Source organism: Episyrphus balteatus, chromosome 2 (assembly GCF_945859705.1).
Source record: "Episyrphus balteatus chromosome 2, idEpiBalt1.1, whole genome shotgun sequence".
Classification (NCBI taxonomy): Eukaryota; Metazoa; Arthropoda; class Insecta; order Diptera; family Syrphidae; genus Episyrphus; species Episyrphus balteatus.
In genome coordinates this window covers 28,518,855-28,543,322 of record NC_079135.1, presented here as the reverse complement: position 1 = coordinate 28,543,322, position 24,468 = coordinate 28,518,855, and the positions used below count along the sequence as shown (strand labels likewise).

Below are 24,468 nucleotides of genomic sequence, written 5' to 3'. Positions count from 1 at the left end.
TAACATTAACGGTAACGATTTGTTGAAAATTCCATATTTTATCCTGAAATACAAGATCAAATCGTTGCCACCGAGTGCTGCATTTTAATTTAAGTAATACGAAAAATATTAGAAAAATTGAAGAAAAATCGATGAATTTTTCCATGAAAATAATGATTTAAATAGTCTTTCGACAGATTTTTTTTCAAATAACTTTTTTTACGAATAATACTTCCAAAAAAATAGATTTTCCATCATTTAACATAGATAAAAAATCAAAAATTAGAAAATATATGGTATTTTATAGCCTTATTTTTGGCTTGGGCAAACAAAATTTCAAACGCAAAAATCTTTCTTATTTGACCTAATCCAGAAAAACTAAGTACGCCATCGTGTTCAGCATACTCGAATTATCTTTAGTAGATATGAGAGCCCTCTGTCGGAAAAAAAAAGTTCCATTTTCGAACAGAGTGTAATGATTTTAATAAATTTTGGTTTCATCTCAGTACGACCAGTATTAGCTAAAATATATTATAGTCTAAAATAACTGAAAAAAAAAAATCTTTTCTTTTGTTCCACATACGCCACAGTGACCCAAATTGATAAAATAGATTTGGTAGGATGATTTCAACAAAATGTAAAAAAAATTAAGAACCTCAAAAAAAAAAATCATAGACTGAGTAGTCAATTTTCTAAGAATTTGACTTAAAAACGAAAATTAAAGGTTTATGTCAATTTAACAAATCGAGAAAGTATTCTTTTAAACTGACATCTTAAAAAATATCACCAAACCTCAGTTGTCTACACTACTTTATAATCAAGCTCAATTAATAATATTAAAAAATATACCTCATCTTAAAAAAAAATTAATGTACTCACAAAAAAAAAATTGACATAAATGTATGTATATCTGAGATACATTTATGTCAATTTCTTTTTATCTCTGTAATTGCCAGTTCCAGTTTTGTATTTTTTATTGCATCATCTTCCAGTAATACCGGATGTCCCCATCCAACAAAAAGAAACCATTATTTCAATTAAATTACGTTAACAATTAATATTAACTCAATTCAAGTTGCTTATGCAGTTTTTTACATGACTGACAATATTGTCATAATAATTTTATCTTTATTTGTCCTTTTTGAGTTCTTAATTATTAATGCCATTTTAAAAGATAACATATGACGTTAGTACAAAAAAAAACTCTTCTATACTTTTAAATTAAAATATCACTTAACCCTTTGTCTCCATTTCAACTCTTCAATTTATCACAGTGGCAACCATAAAATTTAATTGATTTGTGTGTACACTTTTTTGCTATTCACGAAAGCTCAATTTACGTTTTGTGATTAAATTTATAAAAAAAATTTCTTTGTTTACCTATCATCTTTGCAATTCTTTTTTGTCTGCCAAATCATAGTAAAAGCTCATAACAAAACAAAAAACCTCTACACATGAACCATGATGATCAAACAAAGCTTAATTTTTTTCATTTTCTTCTTTTTTATCACGAACAAGAGTATTTGTATAGAAAAATTAGAAATTGAAAGACAACAAACAAAAACATGATCGTATACACAGACACTCACACTAAGAAAAAAGTTTCATCATCTTTTTCAATATACACCAACAAGAGTGTGTTGGTTAGTTGTATATTTGCCTTGACATTCATCTTTTTTTTCTGCGATTTCATAGAATGAGTAAATAAAAATAAAGAAAACAAAAAAAAAAAAAACAAAAATACGAAAACTCCCACAAAGTAAAACTGGAAAACGAAGAAGAAAAATAACACATATTGAATGGAATGGAATAGCAAAGCATCGAATAGAAGATAGAAAAACAAAATAAAAAAATACGATTACCAGCAGCCAACAACTTTAACGGTGACCAAAACACAAATTCAAATACAAAAGTGCATTGAAAGAGAAAACACCACGCAAATTAAAACGCCTAGCAAAGAATTAAAAGAACAAAAAAATTTATTATATTTTATTTTTTATTTATATTTAAAAATTTTCTTGTATTAAATTAGAAAAATAATGTAAAATAAACTACAACAAGAAATAAAATAATTCATACCAAGGTGTGTATATAAAATAGAAACAAAAAAATAAATAGAAAACTAAGAACAAAAAAGGAACAAAATTATCATCGGTTTTGGTTTGGTCCAAATTCAAGTTAATATTTTTGGTTTGAAATTTATTTCGAGTGATTTGAAATTTTAGTTGGCATCGTCTTGTCGACTAACAAACGTTTTTCCCTCTGTTTGTTGTGAGAATTTTGAAAAAAAAAAAAATTATAATTTTTTTGACACCTCTTCTAAAATATTATTTTTTGAATTGGTAAGCTAAAAAAATGTGTAAAAAGTTGAATAATAAAAAATGACAATTTTGACCTTTTTTGAAAGTGAAAAAGTGACTTTAAGCTAAAAAAAAGTACATACATACTAAACCATTTTGCCTTTTTTAAAAAAAATTTTGACCTTGAAATGTTGCTATTGTTCAAAAAAAAATTACTAAGTTTAACTTAAACAAAAAAAAAAATAATTTTAAGTTTTATAAAAATTATAAGATTTAAAAAATATTTTTAAAAATCATAAAAATTTTTTTAAAAATTTAAATCTGTCCTAATTTTGACGTCAAACTATCAAAGATCGGGTTATAAATGGTTCTACTTGAATTGTAAATATTTTTGTCTAATTCCTACGTCAATGACTTTTGAGAACAAACAAAAGACATGTACAAATGTTAAGTTTTGGCTTATTGCCAAAAATAAACTTTGCTTTGTTATTTTTTTTTTTTTTATTTTTGAAACAAATAAATATTTGTATTAATGTCATTTGAAAAATATTAAATTTATTATTTAAACAAAAAGAAAATAACAGTACCTTCGAAATTGTTAATGGTTATTGTGAAATACCAATCGATATTTGAGTATGTATCAACGTTCGGGATAGTAAATAACTCAAACCCTTTTAGCCAATGTGTGTTTTCAGCTTGGAAATTTATTCACGATCTTGTTTATTTTTTTTAGCATTTTTTTTTTCTTGCATAATAGTTCTTTCTTTGTTAACGAATTGATACAATGTTTAAACAACTACTTTCGTGAACTGGTTTACTTCTTCTTCTGTGTTTTTGGTCTATAATCTCTTCTTACCAAGAATCTTGTAGGATATAAAAGGGGCATGTAGTACACTTGTGAAAAAAAAATAGGCTTTCGAATTTTGTTTTTTTTTTTTTTTTGTCGTAGAAAGCAAAGAGCACAAAATTTTCTTCCATTCTCTTAAACCTCCTTCAAAGTCAGTATTTGGACTTTCTTTTTACTTCTATACGACTAAATTATTATTTTTTTGACCAAACCTAACTGAACGAAAATAGTAAAAGTTATTATTTTATCAAAACAAATTTTTTTTTGTTGTGTAATTTTTCAAAAAAAAGTGGTGATCATTTTTTTTAACGTTACTATTGGTTCTTGCCATAGAAGCATTTTTAATAAAAAAAAATAAATAGTTTTTGAACTTATTTTTATATTTAATTATTTTGAGATTATAAATAAGTTCAAAATTTTAAAAAATATTTGTTTTATGTAGAATGCTCCATGTTAGAAATAAAATATGTAGGTACTTCTAAAAATTTTAAGGGGCGAGCAAAAAGTTTGTGTAACTTTATTCATATCTAGTACTAATTTTTATTTTTAGACCATGTATCGATTTAGGAAAAACCGATTTCAAAGGTTTTGATTTGATCCACAACCACGGGGTCTATGTTTTGGTGAAATCAAACTTTAAAAAAATGTTGAAATATAGGCCGGACCAAATTTTGGAAATTTTGACTGTAATTCAATTCCAAAGCATGAAAATGTCAAAATTAAAAATTTGTTTTTTTTTTTTTGATTTGCCTTTTATTAATTTTTGTTATGGTTTATTTGAAACCCAGTCTACAGGTTTCTTTAACCAAAAACAAACTTGAAATTATGTACGTACAGAAATTTGGTCCAAGCATTTTTGTCAGGCCTATTTTCCGTATTTAAAATTGTCGAATTGAAAAAAAAAAAAAAAAAATTGACGGAACACCGAAAAAAAATGTATGCTTGAATTAGTATCTTGAAATTTCTTGCGTTTTCTCAAAAAAATCTGGCGTAATTTATAACCAAATAAATTGGAACGTTAATCTTTGAAATAAAAAAAAAAAAAAGATAAAGCAAAAACTTGAGATTATCTCTTATTACCTAATTAATATTTAAAAATCTTATCATCTCTGATATCTTATAATTTTGTGAAAATCTGAAGAGAAATTGATTTAAACAACATTATGCTGTTCCATACACATTGGTATCATGAACGCGTTTTCGACCAAATTGTCAACAGTTATGGTAACTTAGGTCTAAACAAAATGATAAAAACTGTACCTGTAGTTCAGTTTATTAGACTGTTTATTTTGCCCTTATGTCTCTTTATTCAGAATTTGTATTTTTGTTAAACACTTCAATCATTTTGGATATTTGGTTGAACAAAAAAATAACTATCCAAACATTGTCATTCTGTAATCGGCATTGTATATACTCGTACGAGTATCAAACTAACTTAGAATTGAATCCATCTTTTTTTTTAATATTTATTTTCGTTGAATATTTTCCAAAATCTGAACATACCTAAGTTAAGTCACTTTAGAGCAACTACATACGACCCAGGCCTCAAAAAAATTTACATTTGATCATTCATTGAAAGCGTGCCGATTTTTTTTTTATGTGCGTGTTTATTATTATCTTTAAGTTATTTTATAAATTTTTTTTTGCATTTCTCGTAGGTGGTTGTTTATTTTATTTTTTTTTTTTAATTTATTTTTATCTGACGAAAGTGTGACGTTGTTTGGAATATTTTTCTTAAATATTTATATACACGTATTTAGGTATTTAGGTAAATGCACGACACATAAATTTCGTTTAGTAAAACGTAATAATTCTTACCCCTATATAAAAAAAAAACTCTTAAGTGTACACATTAACATAATGTATGTAGATATTTTCTTTGTGAAAGTCGTTAAAATTTTATTTTAGAATATTATTATGATGTGTCGTCTTGATGTTACACGTGTCGTACTTTGAACTGCATATTCTAGTTCAGGGTCACAAAATTGTCATAATAAATTAGATAATTTTTAGTTTGTGTGTATATATTTTGCAAAGGGTGTAACGGTAACAGTATTATATTGCAAGGGTAGTGTTGTCATGAATGTGTTTAGACAAATCGTTTTAAATTTTTTATTTTTTTTTTTTATTTTGCCCAGATATGATAGTTTAGTAGGTATAGGTGACTGATTGTCTACAAAAATGTTTGCGTCATTTGCTTTTAGAGTGTTTTTGATGTTTGTGTTTTGTTTTTTTTATTTTCTAATCATTTAAATCGCAACGTCTAGAGACCCTACACATATAAATCAGATTAACATGAGTTTAAAGGAATATATTTTGAAGTTTTATCGATGTTTAAAGTGTTTGGTGGTTTCCTTTTTTTGTTGATCTAATCATTTTTATCGATTGGGCTACGGAGTGTATACGTATTTATTTTTTTTAATTATGGGAATTTCCATTCTGATTTTACTGAATCAATGAAAAAAAAATACTACGATCCGGATTTTTTCCAAAAAAGAAAAAACAGAATATTTTGAAAGTATCTGACCATAAGGCTTAAAAATAAATTTTAATGGCATCTGCCATTTTGAAAAAAAAAGGATTTTTTTGTAGTGATGGGAACTATCGAATGATTTGAACTATCAATAGTTAATAACTGAATGATTTGAACCATCAAATAGTTCATTCATTTATTTATTAATTGGAATAAAAACTATCGAATAAAAACTATCGAATAAAAAAAAACTATTCTAATGAAAAAACTATCGTATAAGAAAACTATTCGAATGAAAAAACTATCGAATAAAAAAAAACTATCGAATGAAAAAACTATTCGAATGAAAATAGTAACTAAATGAATGAATGAATGATTTACAACTATCGAATGAATGAATATTTAACAACTATCGATACTTTGATAGTTTTTATTCGATAGTTCACTTGTTTTGTATGATTTCTTCTGTTCTTTTTACTTGCGATATAGGTACTATAGGGCAAGTTTAGGATTCGTAAAAAAAATCTATCTGGAGCTACAGCCTAAACGAGTGAAGTGATTTTCTTCAAACTTGGTAGTTAGCAGTTTTTGGTGATTCCCTAGAGGGGAAATTGAAATATTTTTTTATGACCAAAACTAACGGTACCTGCCATATAACGGAAATAGAAAAGTTAATTTTTTTCAAAAACGGCTCTAACGATTTTGATTAAAATTTTGGTGTGTAGTACAACACATAAGAGCCAACTTTTTAAATAAAAAAAATATTTTTTGTACCGTTATTAACGGTACCTGTCATAGAACGGTTTTTTTCGTTTCTGAATATCTCGTACAACATTAACCCGATTCAAATGAAAATTTTTATACAAGAGTGTGTAAGTAAAGATAATATTAAAATTTTAGAAAATTTTCAAAAAACGCATTTTTGGTTTTTTTAAAAATATTTCAAAATTTTTTTTTGAAAAATCAATTTTTTGAAAACGGATTAATGAAAAATTTGGAAATTTAGTTTTAATGTGTAAATTAATTATTTCTTCAAAATGGCATCCCAACTTTTTTTTTGAAAAATGCTAAAAAATTTTTATATATAAAAAACTATTTTTTTAAAAAACGGCTCCTACAATTTTCGAAAATTTTTTTCTAAAAATACCTTTTTATACAAGAAATAAAATGGCATATTTGTTTTTTTTTTTTTAAGATAATTTAAAACGGAGTTTAATTAATTATAAAAACAGATTTAATTTTTTTATACTACTTATGAAATTTCTTCAAAATATCAAATTTTTAATTTCTTGAATAAAAAGCTTTAACATTATAGTTACTTTAAGCATAAGAGCAAGTACGTGCGACCCCAGTCGTGCAATTTATTTTTTTTTTTTTATGGAGGACACAGCGTTTTTCTAGAAAGTGACGACAAGAAGTGAAATAGATATTAAATTTAAAACAAATGCATCTTACTTTATATATACTTCGATAATTGCAAAGAAATTCGTTGTAATTTTTCTTAAGCAAAATTATTTTCTTATCATCAATGTTGAATGCGTACCTGTATTACAAAAATGACAATGAATCATTGATCTCCTGTTCACAAATAACAAGAAAAAAAAAGAACAAAAAAAAAGATTAAAACAATATTAATCAAATGACTCAAAATGGCTTCAAAATTATTTCAAATTGTGTTAAACAACTTTTTAATTGACGGTGGGCCAAGTTTCAAGGTCATAAAAAAAAAAAAAAAACAAAAGATTAAACCAAAAATTTAAATGCAACTTGTTTGCATACAATGAAATTTATAAAAAAATATTCATCTTAAATAATAAAACTCTACATAAAATATTAGCGTAGGTATATCTGTAATTTATAATATTAGTATTATATTGACAAAGTGAAACGACTTACTCACACAGAAATAAAAAAAAAAAAAAATACAAATTAATAGTAAAAATTTAAAGTCCAATGACCATACACCAGAGGTTATTTTTAATATTCTTGTTTATTTTTTTGTTAAAAGCTTGTTTTTGCAATTTAAACAAGATAAATACGTTTTGTGAGGTCGTCATAATCTTCTTCCTTGAATAATTCTTGAAAGATAGTAATTTTTGGCGGGGTTTCGTCTAGTCAATTAGTAAATTTATCAGTTGAAAATTGAAATTTGATTATTGGTTGTTTCTTTTTACATAATCGACTAGACTTTATAAGAATTGTGGGTTCAGTGTAAGCATATTTTTAATTCGAGGTTGTTTATTATTGACAATGATTTCTGTAATAATTATTGACTTTGCAACTTATTGACAATATTATTGAAGTCAGTATTTTATTTCGGACAAATGTTTACCAAAAGATCAAACAATGACGTACCAAATTCCTTAAAAAATTATTAATATACGCATTTGACCTACAAAAATACATTTTTTATTGCTGCTTTTTCTACGTTTCATCTTTGCAGTGGAAGTAAATTTTGCAATTCGTAAGGTAGCAATGTTTTTCTAATTTTGTTTTCATCCAAACGTACAATGTTTACCGCTACAATGTATACACATAATCAGATGAAAATAAGAACAACAAAAAAAAAAACTAAGAAGAAAAAAACGAACCCAGACACAACAAACTTTGATAGTACACGTAGATTATGAAAACATTTTTTTTTTTATTGTTGTTTACCTTTTCTCGGAAAAAAAAATATACCAAAACAATAAATATATGCTCATCGTATATACACAATACAATATACCTTGATTATGAGATGTGATTTTCCATAAATATACCTAAGCTTTCAATTGAATGAACTTTGAAACTTTGTAGCAAATTTAAATGCAAAATAAAAAAAAAAAGTTAGAATGATTATAATTTGAAGGAATTACTACATTTATGTGATAATTGAATTAGCAAATTTAATTTTTTTGCCATGAAAATTTGAATAAAAATTTATACAACAATTTTATAGCAAATTGTACTGATATAGAAAAATAAAAAAAAAAATTGCGCGTGAAATCACTTTGCATCTAATGATAAACTGATTAAATATTGCAGCTATGTGATCATTGATATCTCTATTGAATGTCAATTTTTATTATATTTGATTTAATTATAGGAATTTTGATATCTTATCTTGTTAGAGTTTATTTTGTGATCATTAATGAAAAAATAATTGTTAAGAACTAATCTTGATAATATTAAATTGTTAAGCACTTATACACATGTATTATATTATGTACATTAGTTTTATGTTTATTTGTTTCACCGTTTTTTGGAACAAAAAAAAAAAATAAAAGTTTGCCAAAAAAAATAACAATGCGCCAGTCCAAAATATGATTCCTCTTTAAAATTAAAGTGCACGACTGGGTCACACGAACTTGGTCTTAGATATATAAAAAGAAAATAAATAACAAAACATAAAATTACTTTTTTCAAATCAATAAAACAACGTTTGCAACCAGATTACCTTCCAAAACAAGTAGCTATGCAGTTTTATTTCACATATTAAGATGCACTAAATCACATCTAAAACCAAAATTTCAAAAAAAATTAAATGTCCCGTTTTCGAAAATTTGATAAAAAAAAGTCAATTTTTTTTTTAATCCAAAAATTATTTTTTTTCAAAATTTGATTTCTAATTTATATTAAAATTAAATAAATGCTTTTGTATAAAAAGTTTCGTACAGTTAGGAGTTTGGCTGGTACCGTTAATAATGATTTTCAAAATAAAATTTTCATGAAAAGGTAGACCTAACATTTTAATTTTTTTAAACAAAATCGTTGGAGCCGTTTTCGAGAAAATTAAACTTTTTTGTACGAATGCATAACTTGTTATATAGTAGGTACCTATATCGCAAGTAATAAACTGTTAAAAGACCTCATCAACCCAAAAATTACAAAAAATATTTGTTCAATTATAACTATCTAAAGAACACCAATTACTTTTGTGCTTGAAGTTTATGATTTAAAAATTTGGTCAAAAGTCAAGCGTTTTCGTCCTAAACTTGCAAAACGTTTGTCTAAATTTAAAAAAATCTTTGGTTGGTAAAATTTTATTTTAATATCAAGGCAGATTCTAAGAATTTTTATGCAAAAAATTCTCCAAAATCGGTTAAGCATTTAAAAATAAAAAAATAGTACCTATTTTTAACCTAATTTTACTTAAATATATAACTTATCTACAAACTAGCAAACTATTATTGAAATCGTTCAAAAAAATTAATTCTTAATTCTAAAAACTTTTTTAAGAAATTTCAAAAAATTTTAAAAGTCGGTAAAAATAGACAAAAAATAACTCTGGTATTAGAAAGATGTGATATGAAAACACTGATCTTGGTAATTGCATTAGTCTACTTTCATAATTCTTAGAACGTTGTAGGTGTCCTAGTCAATTTTATTAGATGTAAAAATTTTTAGTCTAAATTAGTGTTTGGTTTTAAGCTTTTTACTCACTTAAATATTTCAAAAAATGGTAACTAATTTTTATTTTTTCTTTAATTTCAGGTGAGTGTCATCTACTTAAAAATAATATTCTAAGTAAGTTTTAGAAAGCCTTAAAAAATACATCAAACTATTTTAATCAATATATGTAATACAAAAAATAAATTTTTATTTTGTTCTTATAATCTTCTGCTAGCTATCGTACATGTATGTGCATGACGGAACACATATCTCATATAGCCTTACTTACTGCATTTAATTGCAATTTTTAGCACCCTTGAGTAACACCCCCAATAAAGCCATAATATTCACACACAATGGGCCTACCTCAATGCATATCTAATGATCTGTTTGCATAAAAATTTACATTCAATTTCAAAAAAAAAACCTCGCTTAATAAACTTATCGAATAGGGTTGTCATAGTTTAATTATAAAATTTAAATTTCAATAAGAATTAAATTTTGATTTGTCGATAAGTTCAATTGACAATTGTTTTTCTGTTTCAAACACTGCCAAGGTTTCAATCTTTTTAACGTTTCAACAACTATTTCTTCCTAAAATCCGCTTTTACACTGAGGGAAAAAACGCAACGTAAAATGTTCAACGTTGATTTAATTTTGAAAAAATTAACATGAAACTTCTTCAAAATAAAATCGAAACAACGTAAGAAATTTTTTTATTTTTGTCGGACTTCAGCTTTTGTTGCATTTTATCACTCTAATTTTTAACAGTGAGATAGCACGTTGGTAAAGCATTCGCCTAGTAACTCAAGAGTTGTAGGTGCAATCCCCAGAGGCTGGCCATTTTTTCTTATTTTTTTTTAATAAATTGATGCTATTTTTTTAAGTTAAAACAACTTTGATTTAAAGATGTTTTATAACGCTAAACCACTTTAAACTAACGATGTTCTACTTTGATTTTAAAATTTTCGTCTTCGACGCAAAATCATTCCGATAGTAAAATCAACGTGGTTTTCGTTGATTTTAAGTTGATTTTTCCCTCAGTGTACTATTGCAAGCTATAAAGAAACTCGGTCAATTTGAAATGATTTGAACAACGTAATGCATAATTTAAATATAAAATGTCAAATCGGAACTAAATCACATCTTAAAAAAGTATCTGGCAACTCTTTCAAATATTGGAAGTTAAAAATTTTTTGAAATTAATCAAACACATCACGCTTGAACGCTTCCTCTATTTATTTTGTCTGCGCATTTATTCTAAAACAACGCATAAACTTTTTACGAGCCTCGAGAACGATGCTAAAAAAAAAACATTGTTTATTATAATCAAATCAGCAGCGGCTCACGTGCACATCGCATAGTTTGAAAAAATAAAAGCGAAAAGAATAAAAAAAAAAAAACAATGCAACCCAAAGTCATCAACATAGCTCGTAAACGCTGCCGCTGGTTGTTGTGCTAAGTCGTCGTCTTCGATAGTAGGTCATGCATCGAGCCTATTCATCTGTGAAGTACTCAAACTCGTCTAAATATAAATACGAGAACACACGTTCAAAGATACGACTCGACTATTGCTGCTATGATGATGGTCAATATAATATGCCTGTTGCCTATAGAGTATCAACGATCACTCGGCAATCATTTAAGAGCTTGTTCTAGAATTCTAATTTAAATCATTGGATGATTGGCATGTTTTACTGTAAAATAGATGGTCATTGTATTCAGCTATTATATAGATGATATACAAGCGAGTGTTACTTTACCATCATCATCATCGAAATGATTACAATTTTTTTTTTCTATCTTCTCTTCTCAATCTTTGGGGGCATTGTGTTTCTATTTCTATTGATGTACGCAATTTGTCTTGTCTATTTAGTTTAATAATCATCTTTTTTTTTGTTTCTATTAATATTTTCTTCATACAAGACATAGATATGGAAAGTTAAAGATGATAATTAAGAGCAATTCATATAAATATTTTTAATTAAACTTTCCCATTTTAGGATTCAATTAATTACTAACTCACAATACCAGTTTTTAATTTCACAGAATCGTAATAACAAGAAACACAGGCAGTTAAGTCTATATTTGGATGATGCTAATTTTATTAGCAGAAATCTTTCTTTATATAGTTTCAATGTATCGTGTGGATTCCATTAATAGAAAAAGACCTACACAATTACGTTAGAATATTTAAAGAAAAGAATAGAAAAAAAAAATAAACAAAACACCTGCAATATTATCAGAAGGTTAGTTTGACAAAATAACAAAATAACCCCTTTTGTATTGCTTATTTATTTTTAGGTTTATTTTAATGTTTTAAAATGTTCGTAATGCACTTTGCTATATTTACTTAAAATGTCTATCACAAAAGTAGTAAATACTTGTACTAGGGGGCCCCCAAAATTAAATATTTACAGACCCCTAAAACAAATTTTTTTTTAGCTTAGAATTGATAGTTCTTCGGGCTCTGTTCTGAAGTAATATGTACAGATAAGATTTTCCATCATCAAACATAGTTTATTTCTTTTGGGGCCCCTGAAAAATTATTTTCGGGCCTCATATTAATTGCTAAGAGGCCCCTAAAATATAATATAATTTTTTTGGAGCCAAGAATTAATAAAAATTATTAGGTATTGGAGCCTCTGTTCTGAAGTAATATTCGGAATGCCACCAATAACGTAATGTTTTTATTTTGGGCCCTGATGTGTTTATGTTGGGGCCCTTGAATTGATATTTAATTTTCCATTTGATTGTTTTGAACCGCTGAAGTAATAGCTTTTGAGGATCCTTAAATAATATTTGTCATGCCATCAGAAAATTTGATGAATATTTTTGGGCTCTTTAGTAATAGATCTTGGGGCCCCCAAATTAATATTTGATCGCCTCTCAACTAACGGGGTTCCTGAAAAATTATTTTTTTCGACCCTTCATATAATATTTTTCGAGCCCCGAAGTCATATTTTTTGGGACTCCTAAAGTTATATTTATTAATCCATCAACAAATGTAATTTAATTTAAAAAACTTATTTTTTGATTTATTTTTTTTGACGCCCTGGAGTAAACTCTTTTGGGGCCCCTGGCCTGAAGTTGTTTGCTTTTTTTGGGCCCCTAATGTATTGCCTTAAAGTAATATTTGGTATGTCATTAACAAAAATTTTTTTGCTTTTTTGGGGGCTCCTAATGTATTAGGTATTTGTAGTTGCAAAGATTTTTCAAGTAATATTTTTTGGGGCCCTAAGATAAAATTATAATTTTTCGTTTAAAAAAGCAGTTTATTTTTTTGGGGCCCTTTGGGGTAACCTTTTTTTTAATTAATATATATTGTGTACATTACATGCATTATACATTACACTGAATGACATAATTTGTCTCCTTTGTAGTGATTCAAATACATTTTAATTTACTTCGTAACTCAATTTATTCTTACAGTTTCCTTCTCTGCATTGTCTCCAGTGGGGGCCCTGATCAAGATTGAGGCTTGACTTAACAGCTTTTGAATACTTAAGTGTGTCCTTTTGACCATGGGGATGTATTCTATCGATTTGTTCTAAATCTAGTAAATTTCTTTATATACAAAACACTTTTATTCAGTCCACTCTTGTATGAGAAAAAGAAATGGTGACAAAACTAACTCCTAAGGTACCCCATCGGGATTGTAGCTTCTTACTTGAATTCATGCAATCTTATTGATCTTTCCAAAAAGGGTTATTTTTGACAAGTAATACATAAAAAGGACAAGCACCTAATTTATTATATTTTTGTGTTGAAAAACATAAACATTCTGTCAAAATCTCCCTCCAAAACGTTACAAGAACTTTCATGTGAAATCTATCAATTTCATTTTCGAACAAACTCCAAATAAACACACATAAATTGTTCAGCTTCTCTTAAAAATAATCACTTGATGCGGTCTTGCTAGCGCACTCGATGATGCTTTGGAAAAAGCCATTGAACTAGATTATTTGTTTGGTAATTTTGTTGTTTATGTTGTTGTAACATTCAAGCCAAACATTATTGGTTGTGTATATCTTCCTGATGGGAGCTGTTCTAGCTCTTTCTGATGTTCGCACAAGGAGTGGATGTGTACACACTATACAAACTGGCAAAAGATCATCATGAAATATCCATGAGATACTTTAGTTCTATCTTAAATAGAATCTCATCGTTATATGGAATAATGGAACAACCAGAAGCAACACACTGCAAAAGTACCTACCTATACCATTTTCATTTTTCGATTTCTTTTTTCTTTTGTTTTTTTTTTTTCTATATGCACACAGTTTAGGTTGCTGCTGCAGTTCCACTGTTGTGTAGCAGTACTGTTGTAAGAATGGTACCCTGGGGTACATCTAAAAATGATAAAAAAAAAAGAATAAACCTCATGTGGTCATTGTTTTTTGTGATACAAGATTTTTCTCCTTGTTTAGAATGGAAGTTGGTACCTAAACTACTTTACGTTCATACTCGCGTATATCCGCCGCTTGTTACATCTTTGCCAGTGTGTCCCACTTATCATAAGGGTCAATCTAAAGTCTGGCTATTAGGCTAACGTTACATTCGATAAATTCAGACGCGCACTGACTTGGCAAAGTTGCATTTCTTTTTAAGATGTTATTTTTCAAGTTGTCAGTGTTTGTGTTTTCTTCTTGTAGGTACACTTTTTTGTGTGTTTTCTTTCTATCCATTTTATTTTTTTGTGACTGAATAATTTATTTGTAATTTGCCTGCTGTTGTCTTTGTTTCAAACACAGTAAATTACATTTAATAGCACCACGCGAAATTTATATAAATTATGTTTCAAGAAGGAAAAGTCCACTTTTTTTTACTCCGGGATAGAACGTGTGTGTGTGTGTATCACAGACTTTTCTAAAAGGTGCAGTGTAAGGTTATGAAGAAAAATAGGAACATTGCGTGATTTCGTTGAAGTTCATTTATAATTGAAATAACAGTTACCTATTTTTATTGGCAATATAGCACAACATAACAAGTATATGAACCATAACTTATTAAGGGGTGATAATATTATGGAAACATTGTAATGGTAGAATAGTACCTACCTTGATATTTCCATACAGAAAATATTAAAGGTGTAGTGTAGCTATACGGCTATAGAACTATGTAGGTATGGGCATGAATATTAGTCAAAGGAAAATAATAGAGTTTGTATAGTTTATATGGTCGTGTGTATTTGTTTTCAATTTGACATTTTGTTTGACAGAATTGCATGACAAGAATTTAATTAGTTTGTGTAAATTTGGACAAATTGGTTATATTATGGTGATCCACTCTATTATTGGAAAACAAGTTAAGAAAGTAATTTCAATTTTTTATAAAAAAAAAACTTACGAATGACAGTATTGGATTGAATTCTATTATTTTCTAAGGATAGATAGCATATAACCGCGGCTATCGAGCGCATCACATAACAATTCTAGAAGCAAATTTTTTTTGACGTGATAACGTCTTACAAATCGATGAACCATCCACGAAAAAGTGATTTTTCGTGCGACAAAAATTTCAATTCAAAATAAAAAAAAAAAAAAAAAACTATTGGAGATACAAAAATTTTCTATAACTAAATAAATTAAACTAATAAGATCATAATTTTAAAATAAACTAACGTTGAAAACTAATGAAGGATTTTTAGGGTAAATAGGGTAAAACAAAATTGCAAAAAAGTGGCTATTTTTTAAACGCATTTTTTTTTATCGATAGATAAATTTGTTGGAAGGCTGACAACGGTTTTGAAAAAACTCTAAAAAAAATTCTAAACCAAGCTATAAATGTTTTTATTTTTAAACTAAAACATGAGGTAGACCTTTGACAAAGTAATGATTAAAGGTAGGAAACATTTATTTTTACAGTTTGAAAAATGCCATTCAAATGATTAAGAAATAAATTGCACGACTGGGGTCGCACGTACTTGCTCTTATGGTAAAAGTTACTCTAATTTTTAAAATTTGATATTTTCACGGAATTTCATAAGTGGTGCAAAAAAAAAAATCTGTTTTAATAAATAATTAAATACCGTTTTAAATGATCTTTTACAAAAAACTAAGTATGCCATTTTATTTCTTGTATAAAAAGGAATTTTTAGAAAAAAAATTTCGAAAATCTTTAGAGCCGTATTTTTAAAAAATAATTTTTTATATTTAAAAATGTTCTAACATTTTTAAAAATAAAAGTTGGTATGCCATTTTAAAGAAATAATTAATTCACACATAAAAACGGAATTTGAACATTTTTTACCAACCCGTTTTCAAAAAATTGATTTTTCAAAAAAAAATTTTGAAATATTTTTTAAAAATCCAAAAATGTGTTTTTTGAAAAATTTAATTTTTTTTCAAATAATGAATATTTAAACGTTTCTGCATAAAAATTTTGATCAAAATCTGTTTTGTCGCTTACGAGAAATTCATAAATCAAAAAAACCGTTCTATGGCAGGTACCGTTAATAACGGTACAAAAAATATGTTTTTTATTTCCAAAGGAAGTTTTTATGTGCTTCACTACACACAAAAATTTTAATCAAAATCGTTAGAGCTGTTTTTGAAAAGAATTAACTTTTCTATTTCCGATATATGACAGGTACCGTTAGTTTTGGTCCTAAAAAAAAAATTTCAATTTGTCCTCTATACTACAGTCAAAGCGTCATTTGACCTTGCGATGAGAGGCACTGTCTATTTTTATTTCATGGATCGATGGCAATATATTTAAAAGGCTTAAACCCAATTTCTCACCACCTGATCATTCTTTTTAGCGGAGTTATTCACAAAAATGTATTTTTTGGGATATTTTACTTCTAAGCTAATATCTTTGCTCCAGGTTATCGTAGACCAAAAAATAAACATACATTCTCTTCCTTATAATATTTTCTATCGTTGTATGTAATTTCATTGTATTTGAGTGAGTAAATATAAAATGGCAACCATTTAAAGTCAAATTCTTGTTGTTAAAGCTTATATCATGATTGACATTTTTCCAACCTATTTTGTAGCCCTGTTCATGTCCTGCATTTTACAGAAAAAATCAGCTCTGTATCACCAAAGATGGCCGAGCTATTGATAAATGAACGCATGCAAAACCGGTGCGAAAACACCCAAAAATATCGTTTTTTGGGAATAACTCGACTTCAGAATGTCCTACGGCAAAAAATAAAGCAATGAATTGTTCATTACAACATTTTCTATCAATTTAGTGCACAATCTTTTTGTTGAAACAAATAAAAAATAAGTAATATTAAGTCAAAGTCGTTTTTTTGTTTAGCAAACTCTTGCCTTATTATTTTGCAAACGGTGAGAGTATTGGCTAAGAAAATAAAATATTATTGTAGTCCTTTAAATTATCTACAATTTAAAAAAAAATTTAGCTTTCTACGACCCACGGGAGCCGAGCTATTATAATTTTAAGAAAGCATTAATCCGTACGAAAATTCAAAAAAATTTCCCTTGTTTATGATTCGAATACTAGTTCTCAGTGAGAGGGGTTGTTTTCATTGTTTCTTGTTATAAGAGAATTTGTCTTATGTTTTTTCGTTGGTCATTTGGACCTTTTTTAAAAAATTAATTACTCGGCTCGTGTGGGTCATAGAGAGCTAATTTTTTTTTTAAATTGTAGATAATTTAAAGGACTACAATAATATTTTATTTTCTTAGTTAATACTCTCACCGTTTGCAAAATAATAAGGCAAGAGTTTGCTAAACAAAAAAACGACTTTGACTTAATATTACTTATTTTTTATTTGTTTCAACAAAAAGATTGTGCACTAAATTGATAGAAAATGTTGTAATGAACAATTCATTGCTTTATTTTTTGCCGTAGGACATTCTGAAGTCGAGTTATTCCCAAAAAACGATATTTTTGGGTGTTTTCGCACCGGTTTTGCATGCGTTCATTTATCAATAGCTCGGCCATCTTTGGTGATACAGAGCTGATTTTTTCTGTAAAATGCAGGACATGAACAGGGCTACAAAATAGGTTGGAAAAATGTCAATCATGATATAAGCTTTTTTCGAAATAATGACAAAAATGTGTTTTTTAACAACAAGAATTTGACTTTAAATGGTTGCCATTTTATATTTACTCACTCAAATACAATGAAATTACATACAACGATAGAAAATATTATAAGGAAGAGAATGTATGTTTATTTTTTGGTCTACGATAACCTGGAGCAAAGATATTAGCTTAGAAGTAAAATATCCCAAAAAATGCATTTTTGTGAATAACTCCGCTAAAAAGAATGATCAGGTGGTGAGAAATTGGGTTTAAGCCTTTTAAATATACCCCTATCGATCCATGAAATAAAAACTGACAGTGCCTCTCATCGCAAGGTGAGGCCCTTTTTTCCGACGCTTTGACTGGAGTACTAGGGAATTACCCAAAACTGTTAACTACCAAGTTTGAAGGAAATCGCTCGATTATTTTAGGCTGTAGCTCGAGGTACACACAGACAGACAGACAGAATTGCCGGACCCACTTTTTTGGCATTCTCCATCATCGTAATGTCATGGAAAATTGTTATCTCGAGTTCGATTTTTTTTACGAATCCCAAACTTGCCCTATAGTACCTATATCGCAAGTAAAAAAAATTTAGGGGTTTTGAAATATGAATTTTTGAAAAAGACCTACTTTTTTGTAGCGATAAAAAATTTTAAACTTATAGAACATATAGTTTATGGCCATGAGCATGCATGTTCAAATAATTGGTATTCTTAAATGATTTTTGATCGAATAATGGGAAAATCAATTTTTTTTGTCCCAAGTTTTTTGACCATTTTTAACCGTTTTTTATTTTTATGAAATGAAATTAAAATGTAAGATAGATAATAATGGGACTGTATTTTCAATCAATTTGGTATTCACAATTTTGAAAGAACGGTAAAAAAAGTTCAATTTTTCAACACGTTTTTTTTTTTCTTTTGATCTAGAACAGACAAAAAATTAATTTAACTTTAGTGAGCATGCTGATAATATTACCTTTCATTTGATATATCACACAAAACGGTACATTCACTACAAGCTACACAATGTTAAATTAAAAAACTTCAGAAATACCTCAAAACACCTGTAAAAAAAAGGTCATTGACAAGTTTACCCGAAAACTCATAACTTTATGATATACCTACTTGGGAAAACCTGCACCAGAAAAAATGTGTTTTTTTAGTCTTGAAAAGTTAAGGATACAAAATTAAATTTTGTTGTTTCAAATAATAATTCCTATCTAAAATGCAGTTACAAAAAATATTGAAAGTATCCCCCTTGATTTGGTATTCATGATAGAGCTAGTTTAGTATACTTATTCAAGACAATTCTATTTATTCAGAAACATTAAACAAGTGATTCATTAAATGTCTTTTAATAAAATTAAGAAGATAGAACAGTTTTTAACACATTTTATTCTCTCAATTCTTGTAAGAAAGAATGAAAAATAAAAACCATTAAAAAATTAATACCGTTAAGTAAAATGTTAAACATCATTTTTTTAATCTTCTTGGCACAGTCTCCAACATGCTTCCTCATGGTTTTTTTTTAAGAAATAAAAGCCGATGGCCGTGCCATTTCCAAAAGCAACTTCTTTTTCTCCCTCGAGTTCTATGAACGCATTAAAATAATTTCCATAACGATTTTTCTTTAAAAAGCCCCCCTTTTTTACACAACACCGTTTCAACTTGAAGTGCATAAAAGCATTGGAAAAGGTTTTCATATATTATTCCCTGTAAAATAAAAGAACCAGTGTCGGTGGTATGTTGATGATTTACATCTTTTATTCTTGAAAAAAAAAAAATCACAAAAAAAAAGCAAAAATATTGTGTGTGATGTTGTTCTGGTTCTGTTATGGTGGAATGATTTGGATATATTTACATTTATTCAGCCATTCACCGTCGCTATAATAAAAATTTAGTTTACGCACGCGTGACGACACACAATAAACAAAGGGGCAAACACAGAGTGCTATATTGCTTTGGAGGAAATAGGAAAGTAGAAACACATTTGATTGACAAACAAACAAATCATACAACACGATCTAAACAACAATACTACATCACAAATAAACTTTAAACAGAAAACATAAATACAAAACAACACACTTTTCCCAGATACACTTTGCTCCACTTGCTGCGAGGAACAGTGTTAAATTTCAATTTGAAAACAAACGAACCGATTGTGCTGATAAGTTGATGATGAGGCAGGTTCAACAACGACGAACGATCGTCAATGGGGAACGAACAAACGGTCCAAAAAATTGGTCATGTGATGGATTTGAAATCAATTTCAAACCTAGTCGAAGAGGTGAAAGTTTTTCCATCATTACAAAAGTGAAACAAAAGAAAAACAGATTGTGAAGAATCGTAATTACACGGTTTGGGCCATGCCACTATCATACTACGAGCAACACACAAAAGCAACTTTAAACTCTTGACTTGTTGCTGCAGTTGCAGCAGAGTCCCTCATCTATTTTGATTGCAATTTGATTGCAAACTAATGGGAATTAAGGCATTTATCAATTATGGTTTTTTAATCGAATTCGAGAAAGTGATAATTTAATGGATTGGGCGGTTAAATTATACTTTAGATTGATGGTGATGGGTTTTGTATATAGCTTTAAAAGGAGGTGCTTGATGGATGGGGTCTTGAATTAGGTCATTATCTTTTCTTTAATGTAAGTAAGAAAGGAGGAGTAAAATTAAGCAATCTAGTTGATGTAATGAGTTTGAATTTAAATAATTTTCGTTATTAATTTATCCGTAAACTTCGAGAACCTTTAATAGACCAATTAGGAAGCCTCGCATTAGTGTTAATCGATTTTAAAAGTTTGGGTTTGGCTGGAAAAGAAGATTCACAACTTTATAGATCATAGGATTATTTTGAAAGAGAAAAAGATTGACTTAAAAAAATGGCCTACATATATTAGAAGCATTATTCAGAAAATATCGATTCTATAAAAATATCGATTTTTCGATACTATCGATTGTAAAAATACTGACTGTATATTCAATAATTTGCCTCCAATATTTTGATAAAACCATGTTTTAGAGCTGTTCGCCGTTGTAAAGTTACGACATTTAAAACTCCCTTATTTATTTGATATTGATATTTTTATCGATTTTGCTTTCAAGTTTCAAGACAGTTTTCTTGTTCCATAATCAAGGTTTCAAAAACGTCTAAATTTCATTGGTCAAAAATAACGATGTCTGACGTCCACAAATATCGATATAAATGGACATTTTATGAATAGTCAACATATTTTAATGATATCGATATTTGGTATATAACCCGGTAAAAAGTGGATCTCGAAATTCTGTCTGCCTGTCTCTATCTAAGGCTTTAGCGGAAACGACTAGAGCGATTTGCTTCAAACTTGGTATAGTCAAGGATCAAATTTAACGGTAGTTTCAATGTGATCAAAATGGAAGATGTTTTTTTTTTTTCTCAAAAAAATAATTTTTTGTTTTTTTTTTTTTTGAGAAATTTATTTTTTGAAAATGGAAAATTAATTTTTTTTTTTGAAAATTTACCCTTCAACAGAAATATTTTCTTTCTCATTCTGGTAAGCTGACACTGACACATCGTTATTTAAAATTGATATATTTGTTGTCAGAACGATGTCGTCCGATTTTTGTATCTTAATAACTAAAAACCTACTTTTTATGTTGTTCTTTCTTAAACTACAGCATTTTAATTTGCATTTTGTTGTATCATGAATACAAGTAGGTACATATTATATTTCAAAGAAATAAGTTACAATATAATTAATATAATTTTCTTCTTTTCTATTATACCTAAATTGAGTTGATTCAAAAGAAAGTGAAAAACAAACAAACCAATTTAGTCATCAACGGTTTTCACAATAAAAATACAAACTAAACATCGAAATATAGGTCAAGTGTAACAGAAGTATAATGAGTATGCATTGTTTTTTCTTTTTTTTTTCACAGAAAAAAAAAAACTTTAGTAAGGCTTTGGTTACATTTGATTATGATTATTATTATTGGAAAACAAAGAAAATCCATTGTCGTGAAAATACTTTGAAGTTAAAAGAAAATGACTGACTGTGTTTCTAAGTCGTAGTAAATAAACAAAACTCTAGAACAAAGAACTAAATTATTTCTCTACAAACAAAAAAAAAAAAAAAAAATGGGGAGAAAACTGTTAAGAATTATTTTTCTTTCACACCCAGGAACAGCGCTATTTGATCATCATTTGCGTTGTGCCATAATTGAGCCCCTTTGTTTTACTGCATTTTGTTTGCATATATCAAAGAGAAGAGAAACCTAAATAGATAAAAAAAAAAACAACACAAGAAAGGCGCATGCAAAAACTATAAGATCTTGTAATTGTTAACCAAGAAGAGGAGGTCTTTTTTAAGTATTTCAGTTACAAATATGTGCTCACTTTATGGTTGCATGATAGTGCGGTGGCTTTCATTTGGACAATTATTGCAGAAAAGCGTGATATTAGAAACAAAAAGAAAATTACAAAACATAATAAGATTCATTCTTTGTTTGCTTGGCATTTATGGCATGGAATTTTATATTTATACGCATCAGATAAGATCGCACAAAGAATTTCGAACAAATGGATATAAATTCATTTGGCATAAAGTATTTACACCATCTAATGGATAGCTTAGCTTACATTTAGGTATCTGTCTTTTAGTATTTTTGTTTGTTTGACATTTAACTGTCACACAAGCCAATTTGTGTTAAATAGATTTTAGATATTTGTGGATGTTAATACTATCCGCTAGTTTTGGGTGCGTTTATGAATCTATTGGAGAGGCTTTCTCTGATATTCGTATCTTAAATACATACGATCGATATCATAAAATTTTCATTAGGTACAACTTTTAGTTCACATTTTCACAAAAACTGCAGCCAATGGGGAAAAATCAGAAAAAGTTAGCAAAAGAAATAAGTTCCCAATTAAAGTTTGCATCATATTTTGCTCTTGTAGCGCCATTTCGATCTTCCAATGTTCCAATATCTCGAAAACGACTTGTCGAACATAAAATTAACCTAATTAGTATGTTTTCGCATTTGAGTAGGGCTGCCAAGTATGTATTCGTATTTTAGTAATATCAACCGAAATTTTAGGAAAGAAGAGGGTCTCAACTTAAATATGATGTAGGTATATTTAAGCCTTTTAACTCTTTCAAATATCAAACATTTTGATGAGCAATATATTGTTTTTAATTTCTTTGAGTATTTGGCTAGGGTTGCCGAGTACCTATTTGCTGGTATTTTAGAGATCAATCACACCTGAAAGTTAGCCTAATGTCTGGTTTTACATGTAGATTTAGACTCCCATGCAAGACTTTTTTGTAAATCTTTTGTCGAAAACGATATCTACTCATACTCACACAGCACTAGTGGTGTGCTAAAGAGTTATTTCATAGTGAGTATTATATAAAAAGAGCAGCTCTTAGTAGCTGCTATTTAATCACTCTTTAAATAGGAACTAACGCCGCAAATAACTCTTTAAATTTCTTCTTGATTTCAAATATGATTGAAAATATGGAGTATAAAATAAATTAAAAGAAAGTAACCATTTCAGATTATTTTCATAAGATATAATTCCTTAAATGCCTGCACTGAAACAATGTTTTATCAAATTGAACTGCTCTGTTTTTAGTAAACACTTTTTCTACATTTTTGCTTTTTCGGCGTTAATCAAATCATTAGATATAAAGAACAGAATGCTCACAAAAAAGCAGTGTGATTTTAAAGAGCCGAGAACATTTCTGAAAAAGAGCAGTGAAACTGCTCAACTGGAATCAGTTAACCATCAGTGCAGAACTCACAATGTGAAAATTCATCAAAGAATGGAATTTTAGAAAATCTCTTTGAGATTTAGTGGTTTGAGTTTCAATAAAAATATTTATGACGAAATGTGCATCATTAAACATATGTTTATTTAAAATTCACGGACAATTGGCAGACAATAATCTTGGTAAATTTACAATAGAACACGGAACAATTTTGAATACAGTTCCAGCACCAAATGCCACTTTCTTCAACCAGGGTGACCATTTTCAGTGTCAGCGAAAAAAACGCTAAAAAAATTAGTCATCTTTTCCTGCGGTTGGAATCGGAAAATTATTCCTTTATTTTAAAAGACCCCCCACCATCAAAAGAAAATAATGAAGTCTTATTAAACGAAATAATGAAAACAATTTGGCAAATTTTTTAAGCTACTTAAACAATGTGAGATGAGTAACTTATGTCACGTATTGTTTTCAATTTTTTTGACAAAACAAAAAAACAATCAACACAAATTTTATGTCATCCATACAAAATAACTCTATAAATTACTGTCACTAATTGCTGCTAACAAAAACACACATGTATATAAAATCTAAATTTTTCCAACACATGTGTGAGATTCAATCTATCAAAAACAATAAAAATTTTAATTCTATATTCATGTCAAGCTAAAAACAAACTACTTGCAATTAATTACCATTACCTCAAAAATATCTCAGATATATT

The 24,468-nt window shown here is 27.9% G+C and overlaps 1 protein-coding gene across 2 annotated transcripts in view; it reads left to right on the top strand.

The window, feature by feature from the left end:
• The first annotated feature begins 1,875 nt into the window (after nt 1-1,875).
• LOC129912585 (uncharacterized) overlaps nt 1,876-24,468 on the top strand; it is a 33,981-nt gene continuing 11,388 nt past the window's right edge. Inside the window, exon 1 of one of the 2 annotated variants that reach the window (XM_055990896.1) lies at nt 1,876-2,062. The gene's annotated coding sequence lies outside the window, so the exon portion shown is untranslated. Of the gene's footprint in view, nt 2,063-2,167; nt 2,322-24,468 lie in introns of those variants that run through there. The other variant, XM_055990897.1, reaches the window with a different exon arrangement.